The sequence below is a fragment of the Peromyscus eremicus genome, chromosome 8b, assembly GCF_949786415.1.
Source record: "Peromyscus eremicus chromosome 8b, PerEre_H2_v1, whole genome shotgun sequence".
NCBI lineage: Eukaryota > Metazoa > Chordata > Mammalia > Rodentia > Cricetidae > Peromyscus > Peromyscus eremicus.
The window spans coordinates 55,367,102-55,386,629 of NC_081424.1; the positions used below are offsets into that span (position 1 = coordinate 55,367,102).

Genomic DNA, 19,528 nt, shown 5'->3' on the forward strand with positions numbered 1-19,528 from the left:
TAAAAAGGAAAACTTTCCTAGAAGCCAACTCGGAGAAGCTTCACACACACACCTGCCTCCGCACTTGTCACTGAGATGTGTTTGCACAGTGATTGGAGATTATGGGTCCCCTCTTGGCTGAGGATTCCGCCTTCAGGCGAGGTAGCACTGTGTTGACACATCTAGGTTGGCTTATCTCCAGCGGGGCGCAGGAGAATGAGAAATCAACTTAGAAGACTTGAAGACGGCACAACTTTTTTCCAGTGCCCAAATGATTATCTGAAATGCAGGGGACAAAGGTCGAGACTCTCCCGGGCAATAATTTTGGTAAAACTGCTTTGGGGACAAAGAGCAGCAATGTAAGAGAAGTTGGGAAAGCTGGGGTAGTGGACAAGAGTTTACGGTATTTTCTGCTAGTAAATTAGAGGAAGACAGCGGGAGGACCATCTCCATGCACTGTGGTGGCTGCTGGAGCCCGGGAGGAGGCAATCCCCACACTTGTGGGGTCTCTCTCTCTCTCCCTCCCCCCCTCTCCCTCTCTCCCTCTCCCTCCCTCCCTCCCTCCCTCTCTCTCTCTCTCTCTCTCTCTCTCTCTCTCTCTCTCTCCCTCCCTCCCTCCCCTCCCTCCTCTCCATCCCTCCTTTCCCTCCCTCCCCTCCATCCCTCCCTCCCTCCCTCTCTCTCTCTCTCTCCCTAACTCAAGTCTGATTCTGCACCCTCTAGCACTGTGGGCTGTGAGGCTATGGGCTCTCACGTTTTAAGGCTGGGCGGTGGTGGAGCATGCCTTTAATCCCAGAACTCGGGAGGCAGAGGCAGGCGGATCTTTTTGAGTTTGAGGCCAGACTGGTCTACAGAGCGAGATCCAGGAAAGGCACAAAGCTACACAGAGAAACCCTGTCTCGAAAAACCAAAAAAGAAAAAAAAAAAAAGTGCTTCAGAGGTACCGGGTCCACAGGGATGAAACAAAAGTCCTATTGGATTTTGCCTAAGTCATAGCTCGACTTAATCTTTGTAAGATGATTGCGTATACATAGGGAAGTGGAGGAAAATTTTCATCTCTTAGTTCTTGTCCAAAACACTTGCTTAGACAAAAAGTGAGACACCAGCAGGCAGGACTGCTTTTTCTGTACTTTCTCTCTCCTTGGTGATCATGTCTAAGTTGGGATACAGCTCTACGAAGCTATTCTTTCCCGCAAGGCCATCTGTGGGTATGGTAGCTTACTCAGTGAAGTTCTGGAGACCCTTCCTCAAAACACAAGATGCTATCCCCTGACTTCTTCATGTACACACATACATGAACACACTGGGATATTTGTGAATCCTCCTCCAGTGTGCATGCATGCTCATGTGCACACATACACATTCTATTAAAAAGGTGACCATAAAAAGTCTTCCAAAACAAAATGCACAGCCCCTCTAGAAAGGTTGACATGAATTAATGTGATCCTTGGGCAAGAAGGATCACCAAGAAGAAGGTCATACAAATCTGTGAGCAAATACTCTGACTGGTACTTCAGGAATGTGCTGGGGTTCTGGGGTTGATAGGATGTTGTCAAGTGATTGACAGTTCTTAAACACGGTGCAGAATGGTCCTGACACAGTCTCTAGGGGTCTATGTGGCTACAGTCTGTCAATTAACTTCTTCAGTCCCACTTTCTCATCCTGTGCATGCCATTATAGTCACTAGCAGTTGACATCTCAGTGTACACAGAGCATCGATCAGACTTCTTCAGGGGCAAACTACGATGTTATTCAGCATGCCTTCCTTAAAGCTGCAGATGAGGTTTAGAAACCTCCCAGAAAGATTTCCTTCTCAAATCCCATATAACTTTAACTTCTTGTAGCTTGTCTTTCAAGTGTTGACTCTCATGAGGGAACTCCCTGCATCTATCCTGGAAGCCTTGCCACCAAAAGTAACTCAGAGTCTCACAGAACCTCATAGGCTTCCCTGTGCTTTCCTTCATTCTGAATGTGAGCAAATTCATTTTTGTTATTGTAGACACTATCAAAGCAATGAACAAAACTATAATTCTAGCTTCAGCTGACGTTATGAACTGAGTACATTTTCAGACCTGAAGTTTAAGATCTACAAAGAGGGTACACGTTGGATGAAGTGGAAGTGGACAGGCTGCATGTGATACTTGGGGGGGGGGAGATATGATTTGTCTCAGCTTTGAAGAAGGGAGAGCTGAGGCTGGCCATGTTAGAGACCCTGCCAGGATCCCATATGGTTGTGGAGGTTGCCACGGGTCAATCTTAGTTTTCTGTTACTATGGTGGTCCTCTGAACCTGCCCCCACCTTTACCTGGGTACTCTTGAGGAGAGGGATGAGAGATTTAGATAGAAGGATAGAGGGGAGAGAAACAGATAGAAACACAGGACAGCCTCCAGAGGGCCGGGATCCTTATCCACCGGCCCAGAACTTTATTCAAAAGGGCTTTTTTATAACAATGCCAAGGGGTGAGGCAAAAGACCTCCCCCTGCTAGATACAACCAAGTGTAGACCCTTCCAAACACCTGGTACCCAGGCTTGTGGTCCAGTCATCCTCGTATGCAGCCCTGCTGGTAAAGTGAGCTCAGATCTCACTAGGAAACCTCTGTGGGCTCCCACAGGGGCATTGGGAATACAGCCAGGCTGGCTGCTGGGGAAGCTGTGACTTTATTTGGTGCAGTGGGTCCTTATCATCCTGATGGGAACAAGGTAAAGCAGTCACTTCAGAGGCATCCACCCTGGCTGTAGCTTCTTAACAACTGGAAGGAACTCCAAGGAGCTCAGTCAGGAGCAACTGTCAATTGGACGGCTGTTCCGAGCCATCTCCTTACTCAAGGGGATTTCCTACCTATGCTGAACTCCTCCATATGGACTCTTCTGTGTGTCTCAACCTCATCTGCTTCTTAGATAAGGGTCAGAATCAACCCTGATGGAATGCAAACATTGAGTCAGAGCCCTTACTCACTGGGTGTTTCAAATCACTACCTAGGGAGGGAGCCTTTAACATGGTGGGAGTTTTGAATGCTTGCTAGCTAGTATCAGGAGATCACTTTCCACTTCAGGGTGCCTTCACACAGGTAAACAGTTGCTCTTCCATGCTTTTCTTCTAAAATAAGAGGAAGGTCAGGGACATGAGTGATCTGTTGGAGAGAGTGCTGGTTGCTTTGTTCTCAGGGTTCCTCCTCATCCCCCAAGTACCTGTCCTCAGATAATAGGCCAACCGGGTAGGGTGATCCCCCACAGTGCCTGCATCCTAAGGGTCTGCTATACATGTTACTGAGCTATTGTATGTGCTGGAGAAGGGAGTTGGCCAAGCCACAATTCTGGCCCAGGCCGGGTCTCTAATTTGCTATTGGCACTTTAGAAAGAAGTACTGGGGCTGGAGAGATGACTCTGTGACTGAGAGCACTGGCTGCTTTTCCAGAGCAAGTTCAATTCCCGGGATCGCATGGACGCTTACAATAATCTGTAACTCCAGTTCCAGGGGATCCAAATTCCTCTTCTCACCTCCGTGGGTACCAGGCATGCATGTGGTATACAGACATACACACAGGCAAAATGTATATTTAAAATTTCTAGATAGACAGCATTGCTGTATTGTTTGAATGTGTCTTCCCTCTTTTTTTGCTGAATCAACTTGATCATTGGAGAACCTGTTATGTTATTTATTTAAATACCCAATTTGGGCATCATGTGTTTTCCATTTCATCATTTTCTCTTCTTTACTGTGGGTTGGTGTTTTTTTCCCAGTTTAAGTTGGATCCTCAGCTCAAATTTTCAACCTTTTTTTTTTTTTTAGTGTGAATATCTAAAGCAATGAATTTGCTTCTGTGGACTTGTTTGGCTGCACTGCAACAAGGTTTTAAATGTGTAGTTTTTAAAGTAGCACCTAGATTTAGTCTGTGAGCAAATGCAGATGTACACTGTTGTCTGAGCTGCACCTATACATAGAACAATGGAAGATCATAAAACGTGGTGTGCCTCATTGAACCCCAGCACCAATAAAAATCCATCTTTTCCTTGCTCAGCTCCTATCTGGGGCATGGAATCAAGGCTCTGTGTGGCAATAGCATCACCTTGGCAAGAGTTCAATTCAATGCTCATGACTGTTTACTGTGTGACTACCAATCCCACAGGAGAGAAGTAAGAATGCTGGGGGCCTTAAGGAATGAAATTTTATGAGCAAGGAGCTTTTTCTTGCTTGCATTAAAAATAATGATGCAACTAAGCCAGGTGAGTTAGCAATGCCTGTAATCCCAGGTACTTGGGTCTGATGAAGAGGAGTTACTTCTGCCCAAGAGTTTAGGCACAACAGCAAAGCTCCATCTCAAAACATAACATAAATTACACCGAGACATCCATACCCTTAAAGTGCCCCCACTGGAAGAATTACTCTTTTAAAACCATGTGTATCAGTTATCTCCTTCCAATATGTGGGTCCTGGGATTGGAACTCAGGCTTGGCAGCAGGTACCTTTACACACCCATCTCACTGGCCTTGAAGGAAAACCTCTTAGACTATTTCATCGAGCTGTTCAATGTCCTGGCATAAAAACATAAATGCAAGTAATTATTATGAAACAATAAAGATGGCTGTGTGTGCTGGGTGTGATAACACACGGCTGTAATCTCTGTATTTGGGGAGGCTGAGGCAGTTCAAGGATCAGGAGTTCAAGGCTAGTCTGGTTACACAGCAAGACGAGAGAGAGAGAGAGAGAGAGAGAGAGAGAGAGAGAGAGAGAGAGAGAGAGAGAGAGAGAGAGAAACACAAATTTAAAAATAAGCATTGGCCAAGGGCCTACGAAGCAGTTTGGTAAGTTACATCTATGTACAAAGGCTCCTAAATAGACACTGGTCTTTCAGTGACTCATGCACTGCCCTAGAACGCTGGCCCCGGTGGCCGCAGTCCTACACACAGGAGGTGGAAGAAGGGAGATTATTAACTGGAGACCAGCCTAGATATACAGTGAGTCTCTGCCTCAAGTCAAACAAACAAAAAATAAGAGAAAAAGAAGGGGAGAAGGAACACAAGCAGAGGGAAGGATGGGGAAGGGAAGGGGAGGGGAGGGGAGGGGAGGGGAGGGAAGAATAGGGAAAGATAGGGAAGGGGAAGAGGAGGGGAGGGGAGGGGAGTGGAGGGGAGGGAAGTTCCCTGGAGACAGGTGCCTTTAGGTACAGTAACTTCAGAGCCTCCAATGTTACTCCAGCTGATAATCAAATGAAGGAGACCAGCCTGTCATCTGGAACCTGTGTGTGAACATGGGTACTTTTCTATAGATTCTCCACATAGACAAGTTGATTGAAGGTTACAGGAGGAACTACAAATTCAGTCATCTCTCAACATATAGACTCCCACCCATGAGCATATATAGTGTACTTGGTCCAAAATGATAAGGCTGCATGAAAGGATGAAATAAAGAAAAGTTAAAACATCGAGAAAGGCCTTCTGTGCCGGCTGGGGCAATGGGAGTCTCTTCCACATGGCCCCTGTATTCCCACCAGCTCCTCTCCACTGTGGGGAAGCTCTCCATCCCTGTCATTTCCAACTCCATGTCTTCCTTCTCGATTGTCACCTGTGACATGGGCTCCTCTTCATCCTCTGGATAGTCGCCAACGGTCTCTAGCTCTCCCCTGCAGCCAGTGACCTGCTCCAGGTCCCTCAGGGGACTTCCTGCCTCCATTGCTTCCAGAGGGGTCCGTCCTGGCTGCTGTTCCTGTCACCACATCTACCCTGCTGAAATGTGTATGTTAACTGTGATTCCATTCTCAGTATTTTAAATCCTCGCTGTTCTTCCTTCTTTGACTCACAGTTTATTTTTAGAGGCTTATTATTAAACTAATTTAAGCTGACTCCTCTTTAAAATTTTGCGTTCTTTTTCATTGTGATATGGTCAGAGAACGTGGTTTTTATGATACTGATTTTTTAGTTTTTTTTTTTAACTTATATTAGCTTTGCTTTGTAGATTTGTCAGAAGTCAAGTGTTTCCTTTCATGCTTGGCAAGCATGTTGTTCTTTATCCACAAGGAGCAGCATTTTATAGGCATTCAACAGCTGAACCCAGCTAGTTCTACTGTTAAAACATCCTATGTCTGAGTTAACTTTTCGTACACTGGTGATCACTAATTACAAAAACACAGCATTTTTCAATTTCTAGATTTAGGATTTTTATATGAGATTTAATTTTACTGAATGGGTGTGCATGTGAATGTAGAGTTTAAAATTTCTTCATAGTGAATTGAAGTTTTTATTATTGTATAAAATCTGATCTGAGATCCAGGGTATGTTTCGCCTTAATATCTATATCATCTGCTATTCATATGGCAATTCCATCTTTCCTTTGCTTAGTATTTATCATTAACCTTTTGTTACCTTGAATTTTTCAAATTTCCCGCGTCCCAATATGGGGCTCATAAAATGTACATAAGATGATTTTGCTTTTATCGAATGTGCCTTAGTTGTCTGTGTGTTAGTTAGCTTCCCATTTCTGGGACAAAATACCAGAAACAATCAACTTAGAAGGAGGAAGCTGTGTCTTGGCCCACAGTTTCAGAGGATTCAGCCCTGGTCACTTGACCACATCACTTGGGTCTGTGGTGAGACAGCTCCTGGGGTGGAAGTCTGTGCGCGGCATGTACAGCTGCCGTGCTCCGTATGGTGGTCTGGAAGCAGTGTGGACTGGCATCCTAACGTTGCTTTCAAGGGTACTTCCGTGTCCCCAGGCTCCCCGCTAAAAAGGTTCCACTGTGTCCCAGTAGTACCCTGGGCTGGTGACAGGAGCACCCAAGGTCTCAGGCTTGGTGCTCCTTAAGTAGTGTGGCACTTGATCTCTTTAAATGTGTTGTGGGAATTTATTGGTGAAATTATTAAGGCCACTCCATGGAGTTAAAAGGGAGGTTTATTTAGTGGCATAACTTACAAATGAAGGGATAGGTAGGTTGCAGGGTCTGGGAAAGGCATAGCACAGTCCAGTGGTGTTCTCTGGAGAACTCTGCTTGGTCTACCTCCAGCGTCCAGGATCCAGGAACCAAGAGAGTCGGCGCATCCAGATCTCGGGTCTTCAGGGTCCTCTCTTGGCCCCGCCTTGTAGGTGTGACAGTTACCAAAGCCTCAGTGGGGGGTTGGGACTTCCAGATCAAAGCTGGAATGGCTACCCACTACAGGAATTGGTGAATTTGGGCTCATTAGATCTTTTCTTAATCTTGGCCTTTCTGTGCATTTCCTTCTATGGAAGAAAAATAGTTAGACTTGCTTTTCCTACTCCATTTTATTCCTTCTTTTATTTGTTGGAAATTTAGCTCTTTTATTCACCTCTTTTAGTGATTACTCCTGAAAATTTCACCCAGCTTATTTAACAGAGCCTAAATTTAATGCAGGGACTCCCTGCACCTTAAAAAAGGATTATTTATGCATATGTATGTGTATCTGTGTGAGTTTATGTGTGCCACTGTGTACAGGTGGCCACAAAAGAAGGTGTGAGGTCCCTTAGAACTTAAGTTATAGGCGGTTGTGAGCTGCCGTATGGATGCTGGAACAGAACCTCTGTCCTCTGCAAGAGAAGCAAGTGCTCTTAACCACTGAGCAAATCCTCTAGCCCCCTAGACCTTCTCTTAGATAATCTAAGAAACTTAGAACACTTCAATTCATCCACTGCTCCCCATCTTTTGATTGGTATTAACCAATGTCCTTTGTCTGCCTTTTTATTAGTAGTTTATATTTTTTATGTAGCTTGTGTGTGCCTTGGTTCATATCCACACTATATTCACCCATTATTCTATAGGATGTCTCCTTTCCTCCCTTCCTATTAAGTAAATCTTTCAAAAGCACCTTTAGTGCCATGGTTCTCAACATGTGGGTCATGACCCCTAGGGGTCAAATGACCTTCTCTGGGGGTCAAATATCAGATATCCTGCATATTAGATATTTACATTACTATTCATAACAGTAGCAACATTACAGTTACAAAGTAGCAGCAAAGATAATTTTATGGTTGGGGGGTCACCACACCATGAGGAACTGTATTAGAGGGTCACAGCCTTAGGAAAGTTGAGAACCACTGCTTTAGTGTATATTTGTAGATAATAAATGTGTTTTGGTTTTGTTTATATTTGTAAATCTTTATTTCATCATTAGTCTTGAAAGTCAACTTTCCAGGTGAGTGGTCCCTGTCTTAGTAGTCTTTTCCTCCGTCCTTCTGTGATGGAAGTTCTAGGGCAAAGGGCCAGCTCGACAGGTTCCAGTATGTCAGGTCCAGCCACTCGCGCTGAAGAAAGTAAACAAAGCAGTCTCGGTAAAATAACACACACGGATGACAGTGCCATAAAGGGACCTATTGCTTTGTATGATAACCAAAAACTTCAAAAAAGAAAGGAAATAACATAATGGTAAAGTGACTGGAAACGTTTAATTGACATGAAAAAATGGGGAAGATAGTCTCTCTGCCCATCGTCAGTGGACCGGCATGTTCTCTAAGTGGGAAGACTCTGGTACGGGTGAGAAGGCTACACAGCTGAGCAGTCTCCCCCAGACTGCCGATGCTCACATCTCAGGTCTGGTTCTGCAAGGGGCGGGGCTTGGAGAGGCCTTATTGTTTGACATACAAACTAGTTCCTAGGAGATGCTGCTCCTGCTTGGGGGTGATCTCATTATGGCATGATCTGTGCGGGTCCTACATCCTGAGGTGACTACGGTTTAGGACAGTGGAGACTTTGGGTCACTTTTTGGGGGTTCTGGAACAGTATACTTGTAAATGCTGACATTAAAATACCTTGGTCTTGTCTTCATATCTTCAGCCTAGAAGAGGCTGAGATAGATTTGAACATCAGGTTTGTAAATGCCAGCACCCTGAGTGCTTAACTGGACTGTACGCAGAGTTCAGCATGCAAGTGGACCAAAGTAGAGGAGGTGGATACAGGGGATGGGGTCAGGGAGGACAGGCATCCATCCTGCTTCTACACACCTTGAGGGCCCAGAAGGAAGAGCCAATGTTATTTAGTCATGGCTGTTTCTTAGTCCTCGCTCTATTTTCAAGAGTGTGGACATGTCACGCAGCTTGCGTTTTGCTCTGGAGAAGTCCATCGTCAGTCTTGTTTCCTCTCAGGGAGAGTTGCCTCCAAAACACAGCCGGCATGCGTTAAGCACTCAGTCAACGTTTCTTGAGTGAATCGTTAGGTTTTCTCTGCATTCGGCCCTTTAATCACTTCCACAGGACACCCAGCCGTTCTCTCTCCGGGGCAGCCTCTCCACCCTTTAGCCTTGCCTGCTGAGATTCTAATTAGACATGAGTTGGACTTGGTTTTTCTTTCCTTCGTGACTTCCTCTTCTTCTGTCCACTTCTGCATGTATAGGTCTAGTCCGGAGTACCAACTTTCCATTCAGCAGTGTCCAATCTTCTGTTTAACCCATCCATTGAACTTTTTATTTTAAGAATTTTTTTTTAATCAGTGATGTTTGTGTTATTTTAGAATATGCCTGGACATTTACTGGTGGCTTTCTCCTGGCTTTCTTTCTATTTTTTTTTTAAATCTCTTTAATTCATTTCTCCACAACTGCTCTTATTTCATGTGCGGTGACTACCTGATGTCCTTGGTGTTCTCGATTGTTTGTGGCTTACTGTGTGTTTAATGATTGTTGGCTATGTGTCCCCAGTCCTTGGTTGTCTCTGTGGCAGCTTGGTTCCTTCCATGCAGGATTTCTTCTCACCTCTTTGGAAGCTTGGAGACAGCCGTTGCCTGGAACTCTGCCTCCCCTCTAGGCAGCCTGGCTGGATGAAGAGTGACTAAAGCCTTTGTCTGTTTTGATTGGGAATGTGAGCTTTCTCTTTACTTCCTGAAACACTTTAGCATGAGTCCATCATAGTAACCATTTCTTTCAGCCAATGACAGACGTGGTTTAGTAGCATGTCTTTTTAATGGAGTAAAATCAGGACCCTAATGAATGGGGACACCCCATTAAATGTCTGCTCTGTGGTCTAGGTAGGAAGACCAAACAGATGCACCATCCGGTGACATTTGTGGGCCCCAGAACAACCAAGAAAGTGTTCGCAACAGGGGCTTCATTGTGGGGCTGTGAGAGAGTCCTTCCTGCTTCCTCTGACAGCTGGCGTTCTGGATTATCAACAACAGTACCACTGCCATTATTTACATTCAGTGCACGCCAGGCACGGGGCCGGGCTGGAGATACAAAGATGAGTGAGATCCTTTCTCCACCCAGCTCCAGGCCTGGCAGGGCAGAGTGTGCTGAGACAACAGGGAGATGGGGGCAGTGGAGAGGTGCGCCTTTTCACGGGTTCCAGGTGAGCCGGGGCAGGACGGATGTTGACCTTGATCTCAGCCTGGGAGGACAAGGAGGAGTCCAGGATGAAATGCCAGTGGAGTGGTGTTTGGTTTTCACACTCACTCATCCTCATCATCCTTTCTTCTGAAGTCCTTGAGGGACCCTGAACAGGGCTGGCCGTGCATTCCTAGGTCCCACCCGTAGAGTTTGGAATCCAAAGATGGGGCTGGGTTTAGGGCTTTCTTTCTTTCTTTCTTTCTTTCAAGCATCCTAGGTCCATGCAGATGGTCCATGGACCTCCCAGGGAGACACACTCTGATTCTTAATGAGGAGTGTGATGAGAACCTCATGACTGGAAGATAAACCAGAAATGGATCTTCCAAACCCACCCTGCAGACTCTGGGGTAGGTGGCCTGTCCCTTTATCACCTGGCAGAAGTCCTGCCAGAAGTCCTGATGCGATGCCTTAGTTTATTCCCCAAAATCTTTGCACTCCCCAGAGATGCACAACAAATAGGAAGATTCTTTGACTGATGGGGGGGCGAGACCTAGCTGAACCATACTGTGAGAATCTTGCCAGAGCTTGGAGAGGAGCTTTATACAAAGGCACAGCCATATGCATGTCAGACAGGTGTGGCATCTTCACAATCTATGGCTGTGTGTAATTTTTCTTCTTGTTGGGTCAAATGCCTGGCCAGAGCAAAGAAGGGTGCACTCTGGTTCCTGGTTTGGTTCCACAGACCATTGTGGTATAGAAGGCATGGAGGCAGGAGCTGGAGGCAGCTGGTCACATTGACGTACAGTCAGGAAGCAGGGAGTGAGGAACACTGGCTCAGCTCACTCTCTCCTTTTTATTCATCTTGGGTCCCTAGCTCATGCAAGGGTGCCACCTATATCCAGGATGGGTCTGAATTCATTCAATCTAGAAAATTGCTTACAGACATGCCCAAAGGTTTGTCTCCTAGGTGGTTGGAGATGCTGTTGACAGTATTCATCATCCCAACTGGTTAAAGTGTTTTGTGTAAACATCATAGTAGAATGGAAAGGGTACACACACCTTCCAGGATCAGATGGCTCTGGGCCTAAACCCCAGCTCCTTTGTCTCCCAACTTAGCAGCGAGTCCAGCAACTGCCTGACTCTGTCTTCTTAGCTCTGGAATGTTCCTTAAAGACCCATGTGTTGGAATGTCTGGCACTGAGCTGTCAGCACTCTTTGGGGAGACTGTGGAACCTTGGGGGTGTGGGGTCTGGCTGGTGGAAGTAGGTCATTAGGGGCAGGCCTTTGAAGACTAGATCTGCTGTTGGTTGTAGCCTGAATTCTCTGCCTGCTGTCTGGCACCATGGTGGGAGGGGCCATGGCTGCATGTTTTAGCTGCCGCAAACTCTACCACATTCTCTCTGCCATGATGGACTAAATCTTAAAGGACCCTGAACCAAAGCAAGTGCTTCCTTCCTTGAGTTGCTTCTGTTGGTTACTTGATTACAAGGACATAAAAGTAACTAACCAGAAACTCAAAGTAACTAACCCCTCCTTAGCGGTTGTCTTGTGTGAGCAGGGCAGTCACCATTGTATCCAGACATTGTATCTGACCATCCAGCTGCTCAGAGCAGTGACTTCATGGGACTGTGTAAGGAGTTTTGAACTAAGTGAAACCTGAGGGAAAGAAACAGAGAACAGGCTGACAGCCAGGTATGACCCTGGAACTGTAGTTTGTGGGCCTCTGGTCTAAAGTAATAGATCACTAAGAATTTTCCTTTTTTTTTTTTAAAGGGGGAGGGGCACTAATGTCTTAGGCAGTAATTCGCACTTGAGGCTGAGAATACCAGGACTTTCCCTCTGGGATGCACAGCTGGGTCACATTATCCAAGTCTCTTTGCAGCTTGTAGGATAAAGTGATCGAGTACTGGTCAGTGATGCTGGGAAGATCTCAAATGGCACTGCAGGGCCCAGAGCCAAAACAACCTCCCCTTGCATCCCACCCCTGTTCTTTCCTTTTAGCACTTGGTAGCAGTGAACCTCGAACCCCTAGAGGCAGGGGGACTCCTTAGACGGAAAAGAACCAGTTTCTGAAAGTATGTAGGAATGGCAGCACTCCCTCCCATCAATTAACTGAATGGGATGTGAGATTATGGATGAGACAAACTTAATTAATTTTTTTTCATGTATAGCAGGCTGGCTCAAACTCTGTGCAGCTCAGGCTGACCTTGAAATTCTGATACCTTTGCCTCTCCCAACCCCTCTGTCTCAGTTCTGGGATTACAAGAGTTCATCACATCTAGTTCATATGATGCTGGGGATTGAACCCAGGACTCCGTGCATGCTAGACACACACTCCACCGTCTGAACTACATCCCCAGCCCCAGGAGACCAACTTTCTGATGTAAGTCACTGTCTGTTCTAACTCTTTCAGTGAGCCGGTTCTGACTGCTGCATTTTGGTCCATTTCCTATAGATGGAGGACTGTAAGGCTATACCAGGAAGTTGGCTCCTGGCCTCTCTTGTCTGGCACACAGGGCCCTCGGTGATCCTGCCCACTCACCGGTGGCACAGCGGGGCGCCTCTCCTACTTCAGGTTGTGACCCTGGACCCAGCGAGGCACAGCTACCCTCACATGGGTCCTTGTATCTGTCCATTCCATTTCTCAAACCTTTCTTCTTTCCTCTCAGGTCATTTCAGTTTCCCCCTTAGCATGCACTTTAGAAGTACCTTGCATGGAAAGAGTGTCCTCCAGCCCTCGCCTCCACCCTGGGGCGAGGGCTGGGTTCCTTTCTCTGCCTCACATTTCCCACCAAGTGTTGATGGTGTGAACAGCTGCCTTCCTCATCAAGAAAGAGCAGGCATTCTGCTCCCTCTGCTTAACATAGCACTGAGTAAATATTTGTGAGGAAATTCACGAGTGAAAGAATAAGGGGCCCTTGTTATAACTAGAGCTAAGCTAACCCTGAAGTGGACTGCCACAGACTGTCAGAAGCCACTTTCTCCGGACACTGCAGCTTCTTAATGACACAAGACAAGTCTTTGCATCTCTCTCCTTCTTGGATCTGCGGGGTGTGTGACTACGTATGAACTCTGCAGGCAGAGAGCTCCAGTCTCACTCGACCGGTGTCTGCCTGCAGTGGGCTGTTCTCTGTGGGAGCTTCCTCTGAGGGATGTGACCTGGCACATGAAGAGAAGAGGGGGATGGAGCCGTCGGCTTCCTGAGGTCATCATTTTTATGTGCTGACGTCCATTGTGCAGAAGAGACTTTTCTCAGCTGTCCTGGCTCTCCTCAGCAGGTCTGTGTCGTCAGCAGAGCCCTCTGCGGGGGCAGCTGGGCACAGCAACAGGGCTGGGCAGAGGGAAGGGGCACGCGGGAGCTGGTGCTTGCAGTGCCAAGGTACAGCTGGACCCTCTGCCCGCTAAGGAATCGGAGCCAAAAACATGCTACCCAACCTTCACAACAAAGAGAAACTTTCCAGCGTTCATTCTATGCACCCTACCCCCTTATACAACAACCAAGAAAGGAGTTGATTTCTATTGCGCATAGGAAAGCGAACTCCTCGGTGTTCTCGGCACAGTGCTTTTAGAGAGATAAATGGCTGGCGAGGGAGCAGAAGGCTCTTTTATCTGAACCAGGGATCTGAAATGCGGCTTCTAGGAGACTGCAGTCTCTTGCTTTTCTTCTGTGCTGGTCATAAAACAAAAACCCTCTGGGGCTGGTTCCTGTGCAATAATAGAGAACTACAGTGAGGAGGGAGTGGAGGGGCTTCTAAGAAAGTGGGTAAATGCAATTTTTAATAAAAACCCATCAGCTCTGCAGTGGTTTTATTGGTGGGTGGTAAGGGCCCAGTGTGGCCTTCAAAATCAAGACAGATTTAGCATTTTTAGTCCTCAAAACTGAGCTCAGGGAGGAAAATCGAAAGGCAGGCAGGAATATTGGACTATTGTCAAATAGCTTCCAAGAAAAAAAGTTCTCTGGTGCCAACTTTTGTCTAATGGGGAAGTGGACACTGTGTGGGAAGACCGCAGATCCCCGCTGGCTGTGTGTGACTGGGGATGCTGACCTGTCTCTGAGTTAATTGGTCATTTGTCAGCTGGCCTGATGCGTCTCTCATTTCTCTGACAGCTGAGTCAGTTTCCAGGTTCCTGAGGTATTTAATTCCCAGCCCTGAATTCAGGGATACCAACCAGGTCTGTGTGCAAGTGGCAAGCTGTCTCAGGATGAAACTAACCTAAAACATGGAGGTGATGGGTTCCTGAAATCAAGATGGGGTCATCCTAGTGGGACTTTTCTTCCTGGTGGGTTTGCCGTGCCACCCATGGTGTTGACAGGAGGTCCGGTTCCTCTTTAAACATCTAGGCCCTTGTAGGTAGTCAAGGAGAGAACCAGGCACAGGCCGTGTACACAGTGGAAAATGCTACACGCTCAGGCTCAGACTTATGAAACATAGATACTTGTTCTTCTACCAAGCCCAGTCCTCAAGGATGAGGATATGGCATACACATATCACAACCAGAGCTCTGAGCTGGATCACCAGCACTGCATAGACTGAGCCGAGGGTGTACATGCAGTAGACATAGGGGATCAGAAGTTCAAGGACATCCTTTTCAATATAGGGAGTTCAAGGCCAGCCTGCAATATGAGGTCCTGCCTCAGAACCCAGCAAGCACAGAACCTCCAAACAAGCAGACAGCCCAGTCCTATGAAGTAGGTGCCCTCCTGCGTAGGTTCGCTGTAGGGCAGAGGAGACACACAGGGCTCTGGCTTTCTGTCCTCACAACAGCAGCCAATCACAAATGAATCAGAGCTTCAGAAGTCTGTCCACACCCGCAGGCTTTCACCCCAAGTGTCTGATTGTGGCAGTTGACCTTAATTACCTATTTGACTGGACCAAGAGATGCAGGAGATTAGTGAGACACACCTCTGAATGTATCTTACATAGATGTTTACAGAGTTGGTTAGGTTGTGAGACTCTGTCCTTCCTGATCGTGGATCCGTCCTTTTATGGCTTCCTACGATGGCACCATTAGGAGGTAGAGCTCAGCTGGGGGAAGGAGATTGATGCAGGTGTGCTCTCAGGAGCTCTCTCATGCCCCACCTCCCTCCCGCGTCTCCTCTCTTTACTTCTGTCTACCGTGAAGTAGTTTCTTTACCACACACTCTCACTGCCAGGTTGGTCTGCCCAAGCCCACGGGCCTAGGTGACCATGGAGTGAACACTCTACAACTGTAAGCCAAATACATAATTCCTCCTGTTAAATTATTCTGTTTGGTATCTAGTTCACAGCAAAGCAAAAACAACAACAAAACCCTAATGCTATGCTTAAATAATTAACTTCACATTTCACTTACCTGGTGTAACAGTCAATATCTTACAGTAACTTTGATAATCTCACATCTGCTTAGGGTTGACTGTAATTCTTCGGTAGGTTTTGTTGCTAACATGTCTTATTTATGAGTAATGAAACCTATAAGCATGGGGTACTGTGTTTTCTTATTGCTCAGAAATAGTGCAGGATGGAATTTGGGAGCATCAAATACCGGCTGGATGTCCCCCTCTTTCTGGGGATGATGGCTGTTCCTGTATAGGCAGACAACATGCAGGAGTCATTTTCCTCTTCCACAGACAGAACGTCAGAGTTCTGGTGCAGATCTCTTGCTGATTTCTGCTGCTTTGGCGGTGGTGTGTTGGGCTGACATTCTCCCGCCTTTCCATGCCTTCCACCTGTAGAAAGACCAGGTTTTGCACAGAGACCTCATTGAGTCATGTGAGGTGTGTCTGTCCTCCCTGCTGCAGTGGGTCCTGAGAGGGTGTTTTTATTTTTCCCAGTGATGTGGAGGTGGACTGGGTGGAACAGTGGCTCACTATGAAGTGTGCAGTGGTATCTAGAAACAGACACTCAGATGGGATTTTGAAGGTCCCCTCCTAGATGGAAGGGGACAGAAGACAAGATGGAATGCCTGGGACATCACAAATGCTGATACAGATGCTGGGCTCAGTGTGGTTCTTTGGCTCTGAGTTTGCAATGAGAGATCTGGTTGTCACAGACTGAAGGGGCTGAGGGCACTGAGGTCCTTCTGAGGGCAGCCTGGACCACATTGTCTGGACCACAGTTTGCCAGTAGCATACGAGGCATTCTGAGGCGTGTGATACCCAAGTCCAGGACAGCTGCATCCTCTGCTCCAGTGTTACCACGTCTTGGATGCCTTTCCCACTTGCTGCTCAGCCCAGTGTACGCACAGGATGGCTCTGATTTCATGGCATTTCTGCCAACTGGAAGCGATGGGCGGCCAACAGCTCAAGATGAAAGGCAGTGTGTGCGTCTCCAGCCCCAGAAGGAGACACACTGTGAGCTGATGTCTTTGAGTCATAAACAGAAGGGACCAGGTGCCAGGGCTCCTGCCTGAAAACTGATTGTAGCACATGTATGGGAGAAGGAAAAGTGAAAAAAAATTACACCTCCTTAATTCTGATTTTTTAAGTGATGCCTCCCAGATGCTATCGAAGACCGAGTTTCCTTTTGTCGCTCAGGTGAGATTTCAAATTATAGACGCATAGGAAAGTCACATGGTTTGTCCAAAGTATTAAATATCCATGATAGGAGAAAAGATTAAAAGTAAATCTAATTAATTTTGTGTCAACTTTAAAATTTTTTATTGTTTTTTAAATTATGTATATGGGTATGTGCATATGAGTGCAGGTGTCTACAGAGGCTCTGAGGGGGTGTAGGATTCCCTGGATTTGGAGTTATAGGGAGTTGTGAGCTCAGTATGGATGTTGGACATCTAACTCAGATCCTCTGCAAGAGCGGTACACGTTCTTAACCACCAAGCTACCTCCCTATCAACTTCTAAAACGTCAAATAAGGAAATAAAGTTCAGTTCTGGAGTTTAGGAAATTGCATAAAGAACCTTTCCTGTTGAGGCACCTGACTGTGTGTCTTAGTTAATAGTGACCTGGTTGTCATGTGACCAGTTTATCAGAGACCCCTTTTGTCAACATCCCTAGGGGAGTGCTAGGATCCCTATTTAGTCCTTACGTTTATAGGGCTTGTCTAGAAGAATTTAGATCTTTAAACCCAACCTAGTCCAACAGATTATTATATGCATATATACTATTATATAGATGATTATATATACTATTATATATAATATCTATTGGACTAGGTTATGTATGTATACACACATATATAACTGTTTGAATAGATTAACTGTAGATCATTGGATAATAGCTATTAGCAGGTACACATTTTGCAAAGAAGTAATGGAATTTTACATGTGAGTTGATACAATGTAGCTCATTACTGAGGCAGCTAAGTGTTCAGGCTTCCTGGCTGTGGGAACCCAAGAACGTTCTCTTGTTGGAGGTTTGGTGAGCTACAGTTTGTTCAAAATGGGAGTTGCATTGTGTGGAGTCCTTTGATTCGAGACTGGTATAAATAACTAGTGTAAAGTGCTTGTCCAGTTAGGTGGCCCAACCAAGTGCTGAGTACCTGGTGGTGACTGTCCCTGCTGGTGACAGGGTAAAGAAAGGGACTGGCAGAGGCAGCTTGAGTGTGAAGAGGGGCACAGATAGCAACCCCAGGCTTGAGAGGACATTTGCTAATCAAAGTGCCAAGATCCTAGTGTAAGAAGCTGGCACCATCTACTCTTGAACCGGGCAGACTGGAGCATAGGGATAAAGACTATAAAGAAAGACCTATGTGAGATGTCTTTCTGTACAATGTAAATATGTGTTGCTCTGATTGGTTGATTACATAATGCTATATTGGCCTATGGCAGGGCAGGATGGAGCCAGGTGGGAAAATCCAAGAGAGATAATGAGAGGAGAAAGAGAGTGGGGGGAGACACCAGCCGTCACCCAAAGAGCAGCAAGATGCCAGCAGACTGGTAATGCCACGGCCATGTGGCAACTTATGATTAATAGAAATGGGTTAAGCTATAAGAGTTAGCTAGCAAGAAGCTTGAGCCATAAGCCATCCAGTTCGTAAATAATATTAAGCCTCTGAATGATTATTTTATAAGCAGCTGCAGGACTGTGGGGCTGGGCGGGAAAGGAAAAACTTATCACTACATTACAGACCTAGGATTGGGGCTAGGGAGATGGCTAAGTTCATAAAGAGTGCTTGCTGCCCAAGCATGAGGATCTGAGTTTGAATCCTCAGGACCCATGAAAAAAAGTAGGTATAGATACATGTGTCTGTAACCTCAGCACTGCGGGGACCAAAGGAAAAAGGGTTGTGGAAGCTCTCTGCCTGCCACACTCACTGCCCCTTCTTGTTCTCTGTCACTTCATGTGGCCCCCAGGTCCTCAGTGCACCTGATCTGCTCTGGGTTTGCTGAACCCAGACCTGCTCAGAGCCCCACATGGTGCTCTGACTGTAGAGGGAATAGAAGGGAAAAGCCGGAGACATCCCAAGTGGAAAGATGCTGGAGTCAAGAGTTCGGTGGGGCTTGAAGAGTGGGCTGTGGGCTGCAGGCTGTGTGGGGAGCCTGGAGGTGGATGTAGATAGAATGAGTGTTGGCTTTCTGCTCCACAGCCACCATGGCTGGGGATAAGGGGTGGCCTCCCTGTCCCAGCAGGTGATAAGCATTTTGAGGGCAAGCCTGTGCCCTTCACAGTTGTTCTGTATGCCACCCTCACCCTCCACCCCACTGCCCTAGTACCTTGCAAATGTGACTCTCAGTCTTCCCAGAAGAACCCAGTGCTTAGCCTTCCAGAGCTCACTGGGCTGAACTGGGAGCCTGAGCCAGGACTTGGAGCTCTGTGCTGGCCCAGAGCCCTCTCACCCTCAGGACTCACTTATTGCTCCTGTCCAGTTGGAAGAACCAGTTCACTGAGGGCTGGAAGAAGGAGATGCGGAAAACGCAAACCTTAACCAGCTGCTCTCACGGTGGTGAGTCTTCAGACTCAGGAGAGGAGGACCCAGCAGGATTGTCATGTCAGTGACAAGCACCCTTATCCCAGAGCCTGTGGATGTCAGCCCACAGTGAGTGGGCTAGTCCCCTCCCATCCTGAGGCACTCCTGTGTCTGCGTATGCCTTCTAAGTTGGGGTCGGTCTCAGGTCTGCCTTGGCACAGCTGAGGCCCAGCCTGAGTGAGGAACCAGGCAGGAGAAGGATCCGTGAGTAGAATTCATAGAAAGGGAAAAGCCATAGAGACAGAGGCCTGAGCAAAGCCACCTGCCCTCAGAAGCTTCCCATCATGTCTCCATGTCCCAGGAAAGACTTGCTCTACCCTGGAGGGGAGCCTAGTCAGCTGACCCATACAAAGTGGATGTTGCTTGACTATTTCTTCTTCGGTTC

General features: G+C 46.8%; 1 protein-coding gene across 1 annotated transcript in view; it reads left to right on the top strand.

Annotated features, from left to right (window-relative positions):
- The window catches only part of Slc22a3 (solute carrier family 22 member 3), a 94,747-nt gene that overhangs the window by 658 nt on the left and 74,561 nt on the right, over nt 1-19,528 (top strand). The gene's annotated exons all lie outside the window — the stretch shown is intronic.